Below are 16,450 nucleotides of genomic sequence, written 5' to 3' on the forward strand. Positions count from 1 at the left end.
AAATAATGACTAAAATTAAGTCTTCGAGAACGGGTTTCTCAAGCCAGGTGGCACATTAGACCAGGCGCTCATCTCCTGTTTCCAAAATGCATTACAAACTGCTTGACAATTGCATTTACAACACAATTAACTATACAAACTTGTGTAACCAAGTACTTCTGCGCAAAAGGCTGTACGACGTGCGCGTTCCAGTAAAATACACAGGCGCGCGGGTATGGATTATGTGATGATGCGTGCATCTTCCAATAAACTGCGTTGCTTTTAGAAGCGTCAATTCAGTTGTTGCATATAGTTTAATGTCTTTATTTCGGGATTATCAAAGTAAATTATAACTCAAACTTCAAATCAAGACTGTAATATGAAATTAATAATGAATGTTGCCTTTACCCTGATGAAAGGGAAATCAGCTTCTTCCTTTAACGAAAAACATTAAAAGCTTAGCCAAGATGGAGGAACAGCTGATCATAGCTGTTACAGGGATAACATGTTTTAGCAGCAGAGCAACTGCAAGCAATTTTTAGTTTTGGAAATCCATTTATCTTTGTTTATTTATCTTTGCTGAAACTTCCGCGTCTTTAGGAGAGCGCGGGTCATGGTTGCTTAGCAACGGCAGACACCACTCTGCCACTCAAGTTACAGAGCGCTTTGGAAAGAAGGAGAAAGCGGCGCACCTAACGTTTTCCACACGTTTTTAGGCACGACATGTGAACGGTCCCTTAAATTCGTAGTGTTTCCGCGAGTTGTGGCAACAACTGACAGGCACTCCCGACAAAGCACCTGTTTTTGGTCAGCAGCATCCTTTTTGTATCCAAAATACTTCCATATGAACGACGTTGCGTTTCTTTTTGCGACCAAATCTTCCATTTTGGCGCTTTTCTCCCGTCCCGCGCGCGCAGAGACTGCATGCATGAAGTAGGTGAAGCAACGTGTGCATTGTAGTTTTTATAGAACCCTTATACATGAGTTAATTACTTTATTTTAGACAAATATAGATCCGTGAATAGAAAGTTTAGAAATATAGAAAGTACATTTTTAAATCAGACACACAATTTTTTTTTTGCCCTGTATCGTGACTGCCACGATGTGACTATCGCGCATGCGTACATCGCGATGACGATGCTGAAACGATCTATCGTGCAGCCCTAGTGTGTGTAAACATTCATGTTTTATTTTTCTGTTTTTTTTTTATATGCACTATTTAATGAAACATTTATTGTAATAAAAGTATTTCATTAATGTTTTATTTTTTCATATTTATTTGGACTATTTATAGAGACAATTATATTTAAAATGTAGTATATATGAAAATACTTATTCACATTATGTATATATGTTTTGTGTGTATATATGTGTGTGTGTGTGTGTGTATATATATATATAAATAAAATGTTATTTATATTTTTATTCATTTCATCATATATATGTGTATGTATTAGTTTTTCATATTTTATTTTTCTATTTTTTTGTATTTATATGCACTATTTATTGAGACTATTATATTATTATAATAAAAAATATGTTTATTTGTTTTCATGTTTTTTATATTTATATTGCACTGTTTATTGAGACAATTATATTATTATAATTAAAAAAAAATATATATAATTTTGATCATGTTTTATTTTTCTCATTTTTTGTATTTATGCACTATTTATTGAGAATTTTATTATTACTATAAATTGAAAAAAGTTTTATTTTTTCATTTTTTTTTTTTGTATTTATATGCACTGTTTATTGAGACAATTATAATTATTCTAATTAAATTATATAAAGTTATATTTTTATATATTTTCAATATTTTTATTTTTTTGTATTTATATGCACTGTTTATTGAGAATTATATTATAATTAAAACTTGCAGCGCAATTTAAATACAAAAAATTGTTTTTATAAATTGTTTTACTTGACCTGTGGACCTGTCGCTACTAAATCATTAATATGTAAATAATCTGATGCACTTGCATCGTATTAAAAAGACAACAAAAAAAACAAACACAGTTTTTATAATGATTAACCATTTAAAGCCAATTTTAAGCCACATTTGGTTAAATTTGGACTTTGCATACCAGGCTTGTGATTCAGATCACTGAAAATAAACAAAACATGAACTTACATGCCTGCATACAACACACACCTTAACCAGCCTTAACATGCCCCTTTTAATACACACACACTTGCACTTCCCTATGAAGGTGGCACATCTTCTACTCACTGTTTGGAAACAAGTTAGAATGAGTCTGTCATCTGCACGTGTGTGCCCTATGTAGATAAAGGCTAGAGAGAGGCTATAAAGCAGTCCAAAGACTCGCAGAGATGACAGCTGTCAGCTTCGGGGTTAATTAATAGGAATCTGACGACATGTCCGTGTGCGATGTACCCCGTAGGCAACTACAACTGTCCCATTTTTGGCCATGTCAGGTCGCTTTCACGAGCGCAGCGGGTCTGATATATTGGGGATGTTTCGACTGCTGTGAAAAATGAATGGAGTTTCACAGCTCTTGAAAAAGCACAGGATATAATAGCTCTGTTCCAAATCTAGTGAACTAGTGAGCCTCGCTGGCTTTTGTTTACATAGGCAGCTGTCCTGTAAGGCAGTATCCAGACTGAATTGGAAGCTAATAAGTGACTGATTCGGAACGCTCTACATAAGCAGCGTTATGGCACAAAAATAGCCTACACAAGTAGAGACCAGGAGGCACCTCTCAATATTGATTGCAATAAAGTGTTGATCTTAGCAAAATACAGAGCACACACATAATTACAATAAAGTATATGCTTTTTCTTTCTAAATAAGAAAGGAAGAAAGAAAGATAGATAGAAAGATAAGATAAAAAGCATGTACTTTTCCATTAAGGGAAAATGTCAAATACTTAAATTCACCCAATTACTTTAGAGATAGATGACCTGAAATGCTCCCTAAATAGGCAGCTCACTATGTTTTGGAACAGAGCTTAAGTTATATTATATTATTATACCACTTCAAAGTTGAATTTCAGGGATTGGAAATAGGGAATAAAGACCCTTTTTCAAACACTAAATCCTGTGGACACATTGACTACAGACACCCAAAAAGGATCCCTAAGCAAGCAGCTCACTATGTTTTGGAACAGAGCTTGTTATTATATTATTTATACCAAGTCAGCATTGAATTTTAGGGTTTGGAAAAGTGGAACGAAGACCTTTATTCAAAAATTAAATCCTGTAGGACACTGATGCCCTAAAATGCTCCCTAAGTAGGGAGCTCACAATGTTTTGGACAGAGCTTAAACTATTATATTCTTATACCAAGTCAAAGCTGAATTTCAGTGTTTAGAAATGGGGCAACAAAGATCCTTATTCGAACACTAAATCCTGTTATACACACTGACCACAGATGCCCTAAAATGCTCCCCTATGTAGGCAGCTCAATGTGTTTTGGAACAGAGCTTAAGTTATTATATTAGTATACCAAGTCAAAGCTGAATTTCACGGTTTGGAAAAGGGAAATGGAGACCTTTATCTAAAAGCTAAATCCTGTTGGACATTGACCAAAGATACCGTTAAAATGTTCCCTAAGTAAGCAGCTCACTATGTTTTGGAACACAGATTAAGTTATATTATATTATATGATTATTCTAAGTCAAAGCTGAATTTCAGGGTTTAGAAAGAGGGGATAGAGACCCTTATTCAAAAACGAAATCCTGTAGAACACACTGACCACAGATGCACTAAAAATGCTTTCTAAGTAGGCAGCTCCTTATTTTTAATAATAAATTTAATATTTTAATTAAATATTTAATATTTAAAATTTATTTTAATAATAAAATAAATTATATTTTATTACATTATTATAGTAAGTCAAAGCTGAATTTCAGGGTTTGGAAAGTGGGAATGAAGACCCTTCTTCAAAAACTAAATCCTGTTGGACACGCTGACCACAGATGCCCTTAAAATCTCCCTAAGTAGGCAGCACACTATGTTTTAAAATAAAGCTTATTATATAATATTATTATAACAAGTCAAAACTGAATTTTAGGGTTTGGAAAGGAGGAATGGAGACCCTTTATTTCAAAAGCTAAATCCTGTAGGACACACTGACCATAGATGCCCTAAAATGTTCCCCAAGTAGACAGCTTACTATGTTTTGGAACAGAGCCTATTATATTGTATTATTATACCAAGTCAAAGCTGAATTCCAGGTTTAGTAAAGGGGGAATTAAAACCCTTTTTCAAAAACTAAATCCTGTAGGACACTAAAATGCTCCCCAAGTAGGCACTAGGCAGCTCACTATATTTTGCAACATAGCTTATTATATTACATTATTATAAAAAGTCAAAGCTGAATTCTAGTTTAGAAAGAGGGAACGAAATCCCTTATTCAAAAGCTAAATCCTGTGATATACGCTGACCACAGATGCCCTAAAATGATCCCTACGTAGGGAGTTCACTATGTTTTGGACCAGAGCTTAAGTGACCATGCCCTCTTCATAAAGGCATAATAATACGAAGGAAAAAGGCGAAAGAGAGACAACATTGTGTTGTGTAATAAACCCATTTCCCTTAGAAAGCATACGGTGGTCTCGTTCCAGCTTTCTCACACTGAGTCTGTTCTTCTTGGCCTCAGCAGGGCAATCCTGCCGTCACTGCTCAGGAATGCACGCATGCGCACTGGCTCTCCGTACACACACATACACACAGATAACCATCACATATGTTCTCCGAACAGCCAAACGTACCCTTTCTTTCGCCTCGAACACACACACACACACACTCAGCAAAATCCCCCTCCTCGAAAATGTAAATGGGAGGTGTGGAAAAATCTAGTACAGTAGAGCATTCCTGGCTAAATCCGAGCATTCAGACTGCCTCCGACACACGCCCATTTCCTTTGGTAGAACCGTCTGCCACTCATGAGGAACACAGCCAGAGAGAGAGAGAGAGAGAGAGAGAAAGAGAGAGAGAAAAAGAAAGAAAAACGCTTCCCTGCCCTACCCTGATTTCTTTCCCTCCCCTCTGCACTTCCTAAATAAACCCTTGACACTTGGAGTGGAAGGGAGGGGTGGCCGGGGAGAGGGGGGAAAAAGGGGGAGCTGGCTGCGGAATACGAGACCAATTAAATGGTCATGAGGAAAGAGAAGCCATTTAAAGAGCCTATGAAAAGATAACCAGCTTTCGAAACAAAATGTAGTATTGCTTCCCTCTGTCCTTCCAGTGGCTTCCAAACTGTCCATCTGAGCAATGAAGATAAGAAAGCAACACTGCCAACTGTTTTTCCTCATCTCTCTCTGTATGGACACAATGTCGTACGGAAAGCTCCTCCTTCCGGCAGCTCGCTACAGCGGGCAGGGAAACCCACAGACTCATGTAGGAGTGTCAACACATATTTTCTCCTTTCTCTCCCCGTTTCTCCCTCGCTCTCTCCCAGTCATGTTCCTGGTTCGTGTTGTCTGATTTTCAGCGGGGAGAGATGGAAATAGAGCAGGCTTCCAAACGCTAGCCCCGGCGATGTGACTTCACACCATTCTCGCAGGCTGAGTCATCGCAGCCTACGCTACACTGAGGCTTTACACAACCACGTGCCTCAAAAACGCACGAGCACAAGCCGAGAGCTCTTCCTGACTGTCATTGATAAAGATGCATGAGGTACGAAGTCGTGTCACCTTGTTTGCGTCTTTTCCTGTGAGACAAGTACGCCACAACCAGAGCACAATCTCGGCCACCGACCAGCTTTAGCTGCTGAGGAGATGCCTACTTGAACAGTATTTTATTAGCGATATTTACAGACAAATATCCAGAGGCCAAAATTTCATACAGACCTCAGGGTGGCCTCTTTTGACTTGGGCATCTATTTTATCTCAGCCTCTCTAACAAACGCTAATGGGGCTAATGGCTCCTGCGCTAGACTGCCAAGTGGCTAACCATAGTGCACCTCCACCATGTTCAAAAAGGAGGCACTTGACATTCTAAAATTAGATAAGGATGACTGATGACAAAATTCCCTTTTTAGAAACCTGTTTCATTTAGTGATATAAAGAAAAACTGATTTTCTGAAGAAAGATGCTTGCCATTTCAAAACTCACAGCTGCAATGCAAGGTTGTTGCTTCTAAGAGGTTTCTAGTCTGTTGCTGTGTGGTTGCAAAATATGAAATTCTCGATTTGAATCGTCTTTCATTTTTACAAAAACGGCATCATTTCTTAACTCCCAAGTATCGATTAATCTAGCCCGTTTTCAGTAAATGAACGGAACATTTTTAGCGCACCTCCCATGCAATAACTTTGTGCTTTGTTACTTTTGAAATAAAACTGTGTCAGATTTTAAATTTTGTCCATTTTATTACAATATTCAAACAATAAATGCCGTTTTGGTGCTGTTTGATGTTTGAGTCAAAAAAGTCTCTAAGGGGGTGTTCACACTTGTAGTTCGGTTCATTTGGTCCAGACCAAAAAGGAAAATGATACATCTGGTCCTGGTCTACTTAGCGTTCACACTGGCATTTTTGACAGTCAACCTAAAGATTCCGAAGCTAAAAGCACAGTGATACGTTCACAACCTGATTGGTTGGGTTGAATGATGTATATTTTGTGAAGAAAAGGTGCGTTCGACTTAAAGCAGCGCTGTGCGTGTACGACATCAAAGCACCCATTCACTGATCGCTTTAAGTCGAATACACCTAACGCACGCTCATTTTTGTGTGTGATTTTATTTTCACCACCTGCGAAATCACAAAGAGTTTATATATGGAATTTTACCTCCTCGTTGCTCCACGTTTGGCCTCTGCTCATTTTGTTTTGGATACACCACTTATTCCGTTCGTGAAATCATGTCATATAGCATCACATCTTGTCATTACTTCCTGCTTTTGGTTCGTTTAGATGTGTTGCGTTCATGTTTCATTCAAACTGCATCCAGAGTTCGTTTGGAAGTGGACCGAGATTAATCTTTTTAGCGGTCTCGGTCTGCTTGTTTGGTGCGCACTAGGGTTCAGATGTATCGTTCACACTTACTAAAATGAACATACTAACAGAGCAATCGCATCAAACCAAACAAGTATGAACACACCCTAAGATATTCTGGTCCCCAAATATGGTCTGTGATTACTAGATCCAAAAAAAATGCACAGATCAACTGTTCAAAGCAAGGTAATTACACTGCATTTAGAAAACAGACTGCTTTAGCAGTTGGGTAAGCAGTATCTGCTTTAGCACACCACTAAAACCCAAACCTCATATTTAAATAATTAGCTCACCAAAAATTGAAAATTCTGTCATTAATTACTCACCCTCATGTCATTCCAAACCCGTAAGACCTTTGTTTATCGTTGGAACACAAATTAAGATTTTTTTTTATGAAATCCGAGAGCTCTCTGACCCTGCATAGACAGCAAGGGTCCTTCCAAGTTCAAGGCCCATAAACGTACCAAGAACATTGACAAAATAGTAAATGTGACATCAGTGGTTCATTCATGAGTTTATGAAGCTACAAGAATACTTTGTGTGGAAAAAAAAAATCATTCAACGATTCATCTCCTCTGCATCATTCACGCACCATTTTGGCATGTAAACAATGCATGTTGCTGTTGTACAACAAGCGTGTGCCATGCTTTGTTTACGTATAGAGGAAAGTGTGCACATGCGTCATGACACTCTCCAAAAATCACACACAAGCATTCTCGTAGCTTTATAAAATTATGATTGAACCACTGATGTCACATGGACTATTTTATCAAAGCCTTGAACGTGGTAGCTGTGTTGCTGTCATGGTCAAAAAGCGCTCTAAGATTTCATCAAAAATATCTTAATTTGTGTTCCAAAGATGAACTAAGTTCTTAGGGGTTTGGAACAACATGAGGGTGAGTAATAAAAGACAGAATTTTCATTTTTGAGTGAACTATCCCTTTAATGTCAGTTTTGGACTATCAGCATGTACGTGCATGTATGGATGTGCAGGGGTCAAATCAAGCAGTCGCAATAGCGCCCTGGGTGAAAAAGGACAGTCTGGGCCACTCAGACTTCATGATGATCGATTTCATGCCTGGCTTGCACCATTACATCACAAACACCCCACAATAACATTCACACATTTATAAATGAGTAGGATGCGGTGCTGCACCCTTGCCTGTTTGCTCTATGCGACACCTGTCATGTAGGTAGGGCCCGCTGAGAGAGCTCGGTTACAACAGGGAAACAATAACAGGTTACCTGAGCCTGCGGCTCCTCCCTGCACATCTCTCACGTGACCTTACGGCACTAACAGGCCTCCCGGTGGAACCAGCCACCAGAATACATGCTTAACCACACCTTGTCTTGATAAAACATGGTCTTGTGCAGAACAGATAGTGTTTTGTAAGGTTTTAGCGTGTGTCCCAAAGTGCGCAATGCAAGGATAGATGCGTCACCTGAGACACCTGCCTCTCTCTTTTTATAACCTCCAGCTCTCCTGAGGGGGGGGGGGGGGGTACTTTACTTCTCCATCCCTCTGTCAACACAGAGAACAAACAGACACTGCCCATGGCCTCACACACACACATACAGTGTCGAGTCACCCATGCGCAGTGAGGCCAGAATGCATGTGTGACATGACAACCTGACAAAGAGGATGGTGAATGCAGCAGCTGAGCTGTACATGCTGATTAGAATTGGATGTTTTAGTCCTTCAGGTAGAAGAACCTTCACTTCTTCTATCACTAGTCACACCTTTCAAGGCACCCCTAGGCAGCAATGACCTTAAGATAGACATGAGACCGTTGAGTGTTCATTCTGAACCTGATGAGATGACAGCATGGTTTCAATGCACTATGTTTCTCGTTTGAAAACAAACCAGGGTAGTGCAGCAAGGCAGCTATATGCATGCTTCGGCTCCATTCTCCACGTGGATCACTTCCCTCTAGTGTCGCTGTCGAAGTTGTGAGCTGTGTGTTGATGTGCGTAGGCTGATGTTCCATCGTCTTTGCACAGCTGCACGGCCTCACTGTGATGTCACACCACTACATGCAATGATTGGACCTCCACCTACAGGAAACGCCTGTCAGAAAGCCACAGCCTGCACTGTACATGGTCTGCTCCTCTCGTTATCTGCATGCAAGCATAAGCGTGAGCTTTTCCATGCAAAAAAGGTGCCACAGACAAAAATACATACAGTATTCATCAGCATTTATACAGTAGATGATAAAACAGTTCTTAATGACCATCTTGAATCTCAGCCACGGTGCTGTCCTGAAGAGAAAGTGTCCAAAGCATGTGTTTGGCAAGTGTCTCAGACCATCATCTCAGCCGTGGCTGCCAAAGTTTGCACCACAGAGGCCAGTCTCACAGTTCGAAGAAAATAAAAATAAAAATGCAGTGCATATCATTGGCTTTAAAAAGCTGTTAAAGCAACGGCTTGCTTTTTAAGTGGTGCCCAGTTTTATATAGGTGGACTCCAAAAACTTTCCACTACAGCTAGTGGATCCGAGGTGAAAGGAGATCTCAGGAGGGGGGGTCTTTGTCAATGTCAAAGGAGAAACAATCGAGTCCCAGCTGTTATCTCACAGCTTGACCCTGTAAGCTATCCCACCTGCCCCTGAAAGCTACAACAACATATGCATCAGGCTGAGAACCCGGACACATTAAAGAGTGCTAAAACGCATAAACATCAGCATTCATATGCGGCGTGATGCCTTGACCCGCTGGATAACCGAAGCCCCCAATGATGTGCTATCTGTTCACGCATGAGCGGCCGCTCACTGCTTCCTATCCAAGATCAAGATTACCTTTCTGCAGCATCATGGTCTATTCATTACGCATTAGGGCCTGTGTTTACCCCATGATGAATAACCACATTCTTCTGGACCTGTAAACTCCCCGCTGACCAGAGAGGGAGGGAGCAGTAATCATGAGAGAAATATGACACAGCCGTGTGGGTTGCGCTCTTTTCAATGCTGCAGTAAACTCGACGGCATCCTCAAATAAAGTCGCTGTTAAACCAAAACCGTTACTGTTGAGTAGTTTTAAGATGCAGATGGTTCTGCGTGAGTTTGAGAAACGTCTCGTTTCCTGCTAATTCTTTAGGTGAGGCAATACACACATCTAGGTTTCTGGTACAGCACAACCTTGCCTTTCATAGTCATGAATTTCCAGTAAGGTAAACTAAGCCACAAAAGAATTTCCTAGAGGGTGGGTGGTATGATGAAACTCTTATTTTGCAATGTGAGTAACTGTATTTTATAATGAAGTTGTTGTGTTGTATTATTTCAGCTTTTAACAAATTAGTTCAAAGATACAAATAACAATAGCAATATAAGAATTGGGTGCATTTGAACATTCAAGCGCAATAAGCCACAAATTCAAACTCATTCGCAATCTGTGGAATCGACAGAACAGCCGCATTTTCTTTTTATTGAGGGTGTGTTCACACTTGTCATGTTTGATTTGATTTAAACGAACTCAGGTTCGATTGCTCTGTTAGTGTGTTCATTTGAGTAAGTGTGAATCCATCTGAACCCTGGTACGCACCAAACTACCGCTAAAAAGATGGGTCGCGGTCTGCTCCCAAACAAAATCTGATGAGGTTCGAATGAAATATGACCACAAAATGGACCAAATACTTTTAAACAAACCAAACAGGAAGTAATGATAAGATGCGACGCTATGCAACATGATTTCACTAAGGAACAAGCAGCGTATCCAAAAAAAAATGAACAGAGGGCAATCGGTTATGAACGTATAACTATGCCTTTAGGTTCTGTATCTTTAGGTTCACTGCCAAAAATGCCAGTGTGAACGTTAACCGGACCAGGACCAAATGAACCGAACTACAAGTGTGAACACACCCTTATCTTAAAAATTAAACTTCTTTATCGCTACAACATGGCAAAAACTGAGCAGCCATGCACTTGTGAGAGAATTTACATACCGCAACACATGCAGAATAACAAAAACTAATGACATGGTACATGTATCCCCATACCGCTCAGGCCTAAAAAGGGAGGAACAAGATTGAGCTACATTTAAGACTGTCTGAAACACAAACGTGACCCTGGACCACAAAACCAGTCATAAGGGTCACTTTTTTGAAATTGATATTTATACATCATCTGAAAGCTTAATAAAGCTTTCTATTGACGTATGGTTTGTTAGGATAGAACAATATTTGGCCGAAGTACAACTACTTGAAAATCTGGAATCTGAGGGTGTAAAAAAAAAAAAAAAAACATATTGAGAAAATCACCTAAAGTTGTCTAAATGAAGTTCTTAGCAATGCATATTTCTAATCAAAAATTAAAGTTGTATATATTTACGATAGGAAATTTACAAAACATCTTCATGGAACATAATCTTTACTTAATATCCTAATGAATTTTGGCATGAAAGAAAAATTGATCATTTTGACCTATATAAGGTATTTTTGGCTATTGCTACAAACATACCCATGCTACTTAAGACTGGTTTTGTGGTCCAGGGTCACATATATCATCATAGCGCCCAGGCGTAGAATGCCTTGTGTTGTAAAACAAGAAAGAAACAAGATTGAGCTACATTTAACATTGTGAGTTTGTGCTTTTAAGAAACAAAGGTGAGCGCATGTAATAAATCCCCTATTGTTCCTTTCACAAAGGGACGTGTTTATACTTTTACCTAACTCCAGTATGCCATTTTCACAGTATAGGTCTCATGTTTAACAAATTTAAACATCTTATCCTCTCTGAAAACTAACATTTGGAAGGAAATCTGTTGTTGAACAGTGTAATGGTTATTATACTTTGCCTCGTGAAAGAGCTGAGGTGTACATTTATGATGGTTTTTCCAGGATTTAGATCTATAGCACACTCATATGGTTCAGTTTATGTGCTAAAGCGTTGAGTGGACACAGGCTATAATCATATTTGGTGAAAAACAGCGCTGAATTTTTCTGGTGTGTGTTGTGCACTTGCCTGTGGGTGAGTGTGTTGGCGCTGCAGTGTGTGTGAGCTGATCTAGGGGTGTGGAGGCTTTCATTACCACAACATCAACTCATCCGCCATTTTCACTAAGCACCTGAGAGGAAATACTGCGCTCGAAGACTCGCTGAAATTTGACAGAAAACGGCCAAGATAACAAGAAACCCGCCGTTTCTCACACGCTTAAGTATCTGTTTGTGAAATGCGCTGTTTTTGTACTGGAACAAAGTGTTTGCGTCGTTTGTGCGTAGCTAGCGATTCTAAACGACGACGACTAGCCGACCTCAACTTAACGTTAACATTACCTCACAATGCACACGATTATCCGAGGGGGAAACTGCGTTTTAACAACTTCGTTTTGCGTTTAAATAGCCAAGTGAGCTGTTAGCACGTCTAACAAAGGTAAACTAACCGCGTCGGGTCGACTAATTTAACAATGTCCTCACAAACAGCTAGTCGGTGAAGCTAGCCGCTTAGCTTGCTATGCTAATGCGCATCGATATGATACGCTGAAGCGTTTAATTTCCTCACACAGAGGTATAAATCAAATTTCCAACGATAAATATCAAACCCAAATCGCTCTGAACCTAAAAACGCGTCGAGTGACGGTTTATTAACTGTAAAAGGCATAACTGCGCAGTTCGCTAGTAAAGCAGCGCGGTTCTGGTCCACTTTGAGGAGAAGCTAAAGCAGATCTGACTACATGAACCGAGCCCGAACCCCTCCCCCACGCCTGCAGCACTCATTATCAAGACACAACCACACAAAACATATCAGCCAGACACTAAATAAGCGCTCATTTTATACCCTCCTTGCTAAATCAACATATTATTGTACTAAGCAGTAACGTTGCTTAAGTCATATTCCCAGCTCTTAGTGATTAGACCAAGTTCAAAAACAATAGACTAAAAGCACATATCGTATTTTAGACGGTTCTAATACTAGGTCAATGTCAGTCAATAGGCTTTAAAGTGTATTTGTGGGTTGGGTATGGGCTAAGAGTGGACCTAGTGAATGGTTAGCTGGAGTTGAGAGAGGTGTAAACAAAAGCCCTGTTGTTGCAGGCTCTGTCAGAGCACAACTTGCCATTTTAAACATTTCACACCTCATTCTCTCAAATGCACATTAAAAACACGTGTAAATAGTTGTAAACATGTGCATATCACCATCAAGATTGTGAATAAGTGGCGGGAGCAACATATTGTAGGACGTGACCACGTCTTGCCCCAAATTGAAACACTCCAAGCAGTTTTTGTTGCACATCCCCAGCATGTAAAGAGATTATTGAAGTCTTGAGCTGTTTCTTTCTTGGTTGGCTAACTTGCTAGCATTTCTCCAGTGACTGCTGGTGTAGCTAGCAGCTTTACAACAACGCAAGAGAAACGACAACGAGTTTCCGCTACCTCCGCCACTCTTGAGTGCATCTTTTCTGGCTGTTACCAGCACAAAACAGCGTTACAATTTCAGATCTGTCCTTTTGTGAGGCATTAAAGGTGGGTGTGAGCTAGCTAGCCACTTTAGCTGCTAAATTAAGTCATACACACACAGACACACATTGCTCGGATTGCCCTCTTTACAACAAGCCAGGTGGGATTTATACCTCAAAAGGAGGGCTGACAAATGCACGGCAGCGTTGTAATTACATCTAATTTGAATTAACTAATAATACAAGGCAGTTTCAGCATCTACACAAGGATGGGACCCTCTTCAGCAAGTCACTTAGCCAGTGGCATCAAACAACCCTCTCTAATAAACAAACAGACAGCTGTAGGATTTCGGCAAGTACTTACCGTTGATGTCCACTGTAATAACTGTGAATAAAGACACGGGGGACTCGGGTGAGACCCCGCCGCCTGATCTACCACACAACCAAAACAATACTTCGCTCTCCACTGCGGATGTGTAACAAAGCTATACAAATCGCGCTGTTTCGCACTTGTATTTCGCTTCGTGCTGCTCTAATCCAAGCGTACAGTCGGAGTCTGTTAAAAGCCGACAATTTTGTCCATATCTATGCCGACAGTTAGAAACTGGATCCCTTCAATCCTGTCTCTTTTCCCTGTGCAAAAATGGCGGCCCTGGCAGAAGTGCCGTGACTCCGCCTCCCCCCGCTCACCCCCGCCCGGCTCTCTGTCACTGCGCGCTCCGCCTCTACATTCCGCGGGGTTTCCCGGCGCAGAACCTCAGGGGCGCGGGCAGGAGAGAGAGTTCATCCACGGCGAGCGGGAGCGCGCATTCTTCTCGTCAAACAGTCCAAACATAGAGGAGTCTGCAGCCCGCTGTGGAGAAATAAGCCTGAAGGCTCGGCCTAGCGAGATGAATGCCTGAAGAAGGGAAAAAATAATGCGATTAAAAATACTGCGATTAAAATTACAGTGAGTCACTTATTATAAGAATCTCTCAACACAAGAGGACTTCCAAACTGAATTAGAATTTATATTAATATACCAGAACAAATCTGACTACCACAATAAGTTGTAGTGTGCATCCCATGTCGAGTACTAGTGCACTAATCTATGCTGTTGGCTGTCAAACGATTAATCGCGATTAATTGCATGCCAAATAAAAGTTTGTGTTTGTATAATATATGTGTATGTACTGTGTATATTTATTATGTATATATACACACACACACACATGCATGTATATATTTAAGAATATTGTTATATTTATATTAGTGCTGGCCAGCGATTAATCGCATCCAAAATAAAAGTTTTTGTTTATATAATATATGTATGTTTACCATGTAATTGGCCGTCAAATTATTAATTGCATGCAAAATAAGATTTAATTTATATGTGTATGTACTGTGTATATTTATTATGTATATATTTAAGAATAATGTTATATTTATATCAGTGCTGGTCAACGATTAATTGTGATTAATCGCTTCCAAAAATAAAAGTTTTTGTTTAAATATGTTTTTACTGTTTATATTTATTATGTATATATAACGACACACACATATAGTTAGGGCTGTTTAACGATTAATCGCAATCAATTGCATGCAAAATAAAAGTTTATTTAATATATGTGTATGTACTGTGTATATTTATTATGTACTGTATAAACACACACATGCATGTATATATTTAAGAATAATGTTATATTTATATTAATGCTGGCAATGATTAATCGTGATTAATCGCATCCAAAAAAGTTTTTGTTTATATATGTGTGTGTACTGTGTATATATTTATGTATATATAAAGACACACATACAGTATAGAGCTGTTTAACGATTAATCGAGATTAATTGCATGAAAAATAAAAGTTTATTTAATATATGAGTATGTACTACGCATAATTATTATGTATATATAAACACACACATGCTCTTGATATTCAGGAATAATGTTACATTTACATTAGTGCTGAGCATTGATTAATCGCGATTAATCACATCCAAAATAAAAGTTTTTGTTAATATGTGAGTACTGTGTATATTTATGTATATATATAAAGACACACACACACACACACACACACACACACACACACACACACACACACGGCTGTTTAATGATTAATCGTGATTAATTGCATGCAAAATAAAAGTTTGCTATGTGTATATATAAACACACACATGCTCTTGATATTCCAGAATAAGGTTACATTTATATTAGTGCTGAGCAATGATTAATCGCGATTAATCGCATCCAAAATAAAACATTTTGTTTATATATGTTTGTGTACTGTGTATATTTATTATGTATATATATATGTATGTATATATATGTATATATATATATATATATATATATATATATATATATATATATATATATATATATATATATATATAATAACACATACAATAGGGCTGTTTAACGATTATAATTAATCACATCCAAATAAAAATTGTGTTAATATGTGAGTACTGTGTATATGTATTATGTATATATAAAGACACTCATACAGTATAGGGCAGTTAAATGAATAATCGTGATTAATCGCATCCAAAATAAAAATTGTGTTAATATGTGAGTACTGTGTATATTTATTATGTATATATAAAGACACACTCATACAGTATAGGGCAGTTAAACGATTAATCGTGATTAATCGCATCCAAAATAAAAGTTTTTGTTACATAATCTATGTGTGTGTGTGTGTGTGTGTGTGTGTGTGTGTGTGTGTATGTATATGTATATATATATATATATATATATATATATATATATATAGACACATAAAGGGCAGTTTAATGATTAAAGTGTGTGTACTGTATATATTTATATTCATATAGGTAATATATATTTAATATATAAACATAACATTTTTCTTAAATATATACATGGATGTGTGTGTATTTATATATACATAATAAATATACGTAGTACATATATTATGTACACAAAAACATTTATTTTAGATGCCATTAATTGCGATTAATCATTGCCCACACTAATTTATATATAACAATACATGAATATTTTTGAAATACATACATGTGTGTATTTACATATACATAATAAATATTCACAGTACACACACATATTATGTAAACGCAAACATTTATTTTGCATGTGATTAATTGCGATTAATCGTTTGA

The 16,450-nt window shown here is 38.3% G+C and overlaps 1 protein-coding gene across 3 annotated transcripts in view; it reads right to left on the reverse strand.

Annotated features, from left to right (window-relative positions):
- kmt2e (lysine (K)-specific methyltransferase 2E) overlaps nucleotides 1-14,805 on the reverse strand; it is a 49,914-nt gene extending 35,109 nt beyond the window's left edge. For 2 of the 3 annotated variants that reach the window (XM_073838882.1, XM_073838881.1), the window contains exon 1: nucleotides 13,686-14,804. The gene's annotated coding sequence lies outside the window, so the exon portion shown is untranslated. Of the gene's footprint in view, nucleotides 1-13,685 lie in introns of all 3 variants that reach the window. The other variant, XM_073838880.1, reaches the window with a different exon arrangement.
- Nucleotides 14,806-16,450: the final 1,645 nt, after the last annotated feature.

The sequence above is a fragment of the Garra rufa genome, chromosome 4 (genome assembly GCF_049309525.1).
Source record: "Garra rufa chromosome 4, GarRuf1.0, whole genome shotgun sequence".
Taxonomy (NCBI): Eukaryota; Metazoa; Chordata; class Actinopteri; order Cypriniformes; family Cyprinidae; genus Garra; species Garra rufa.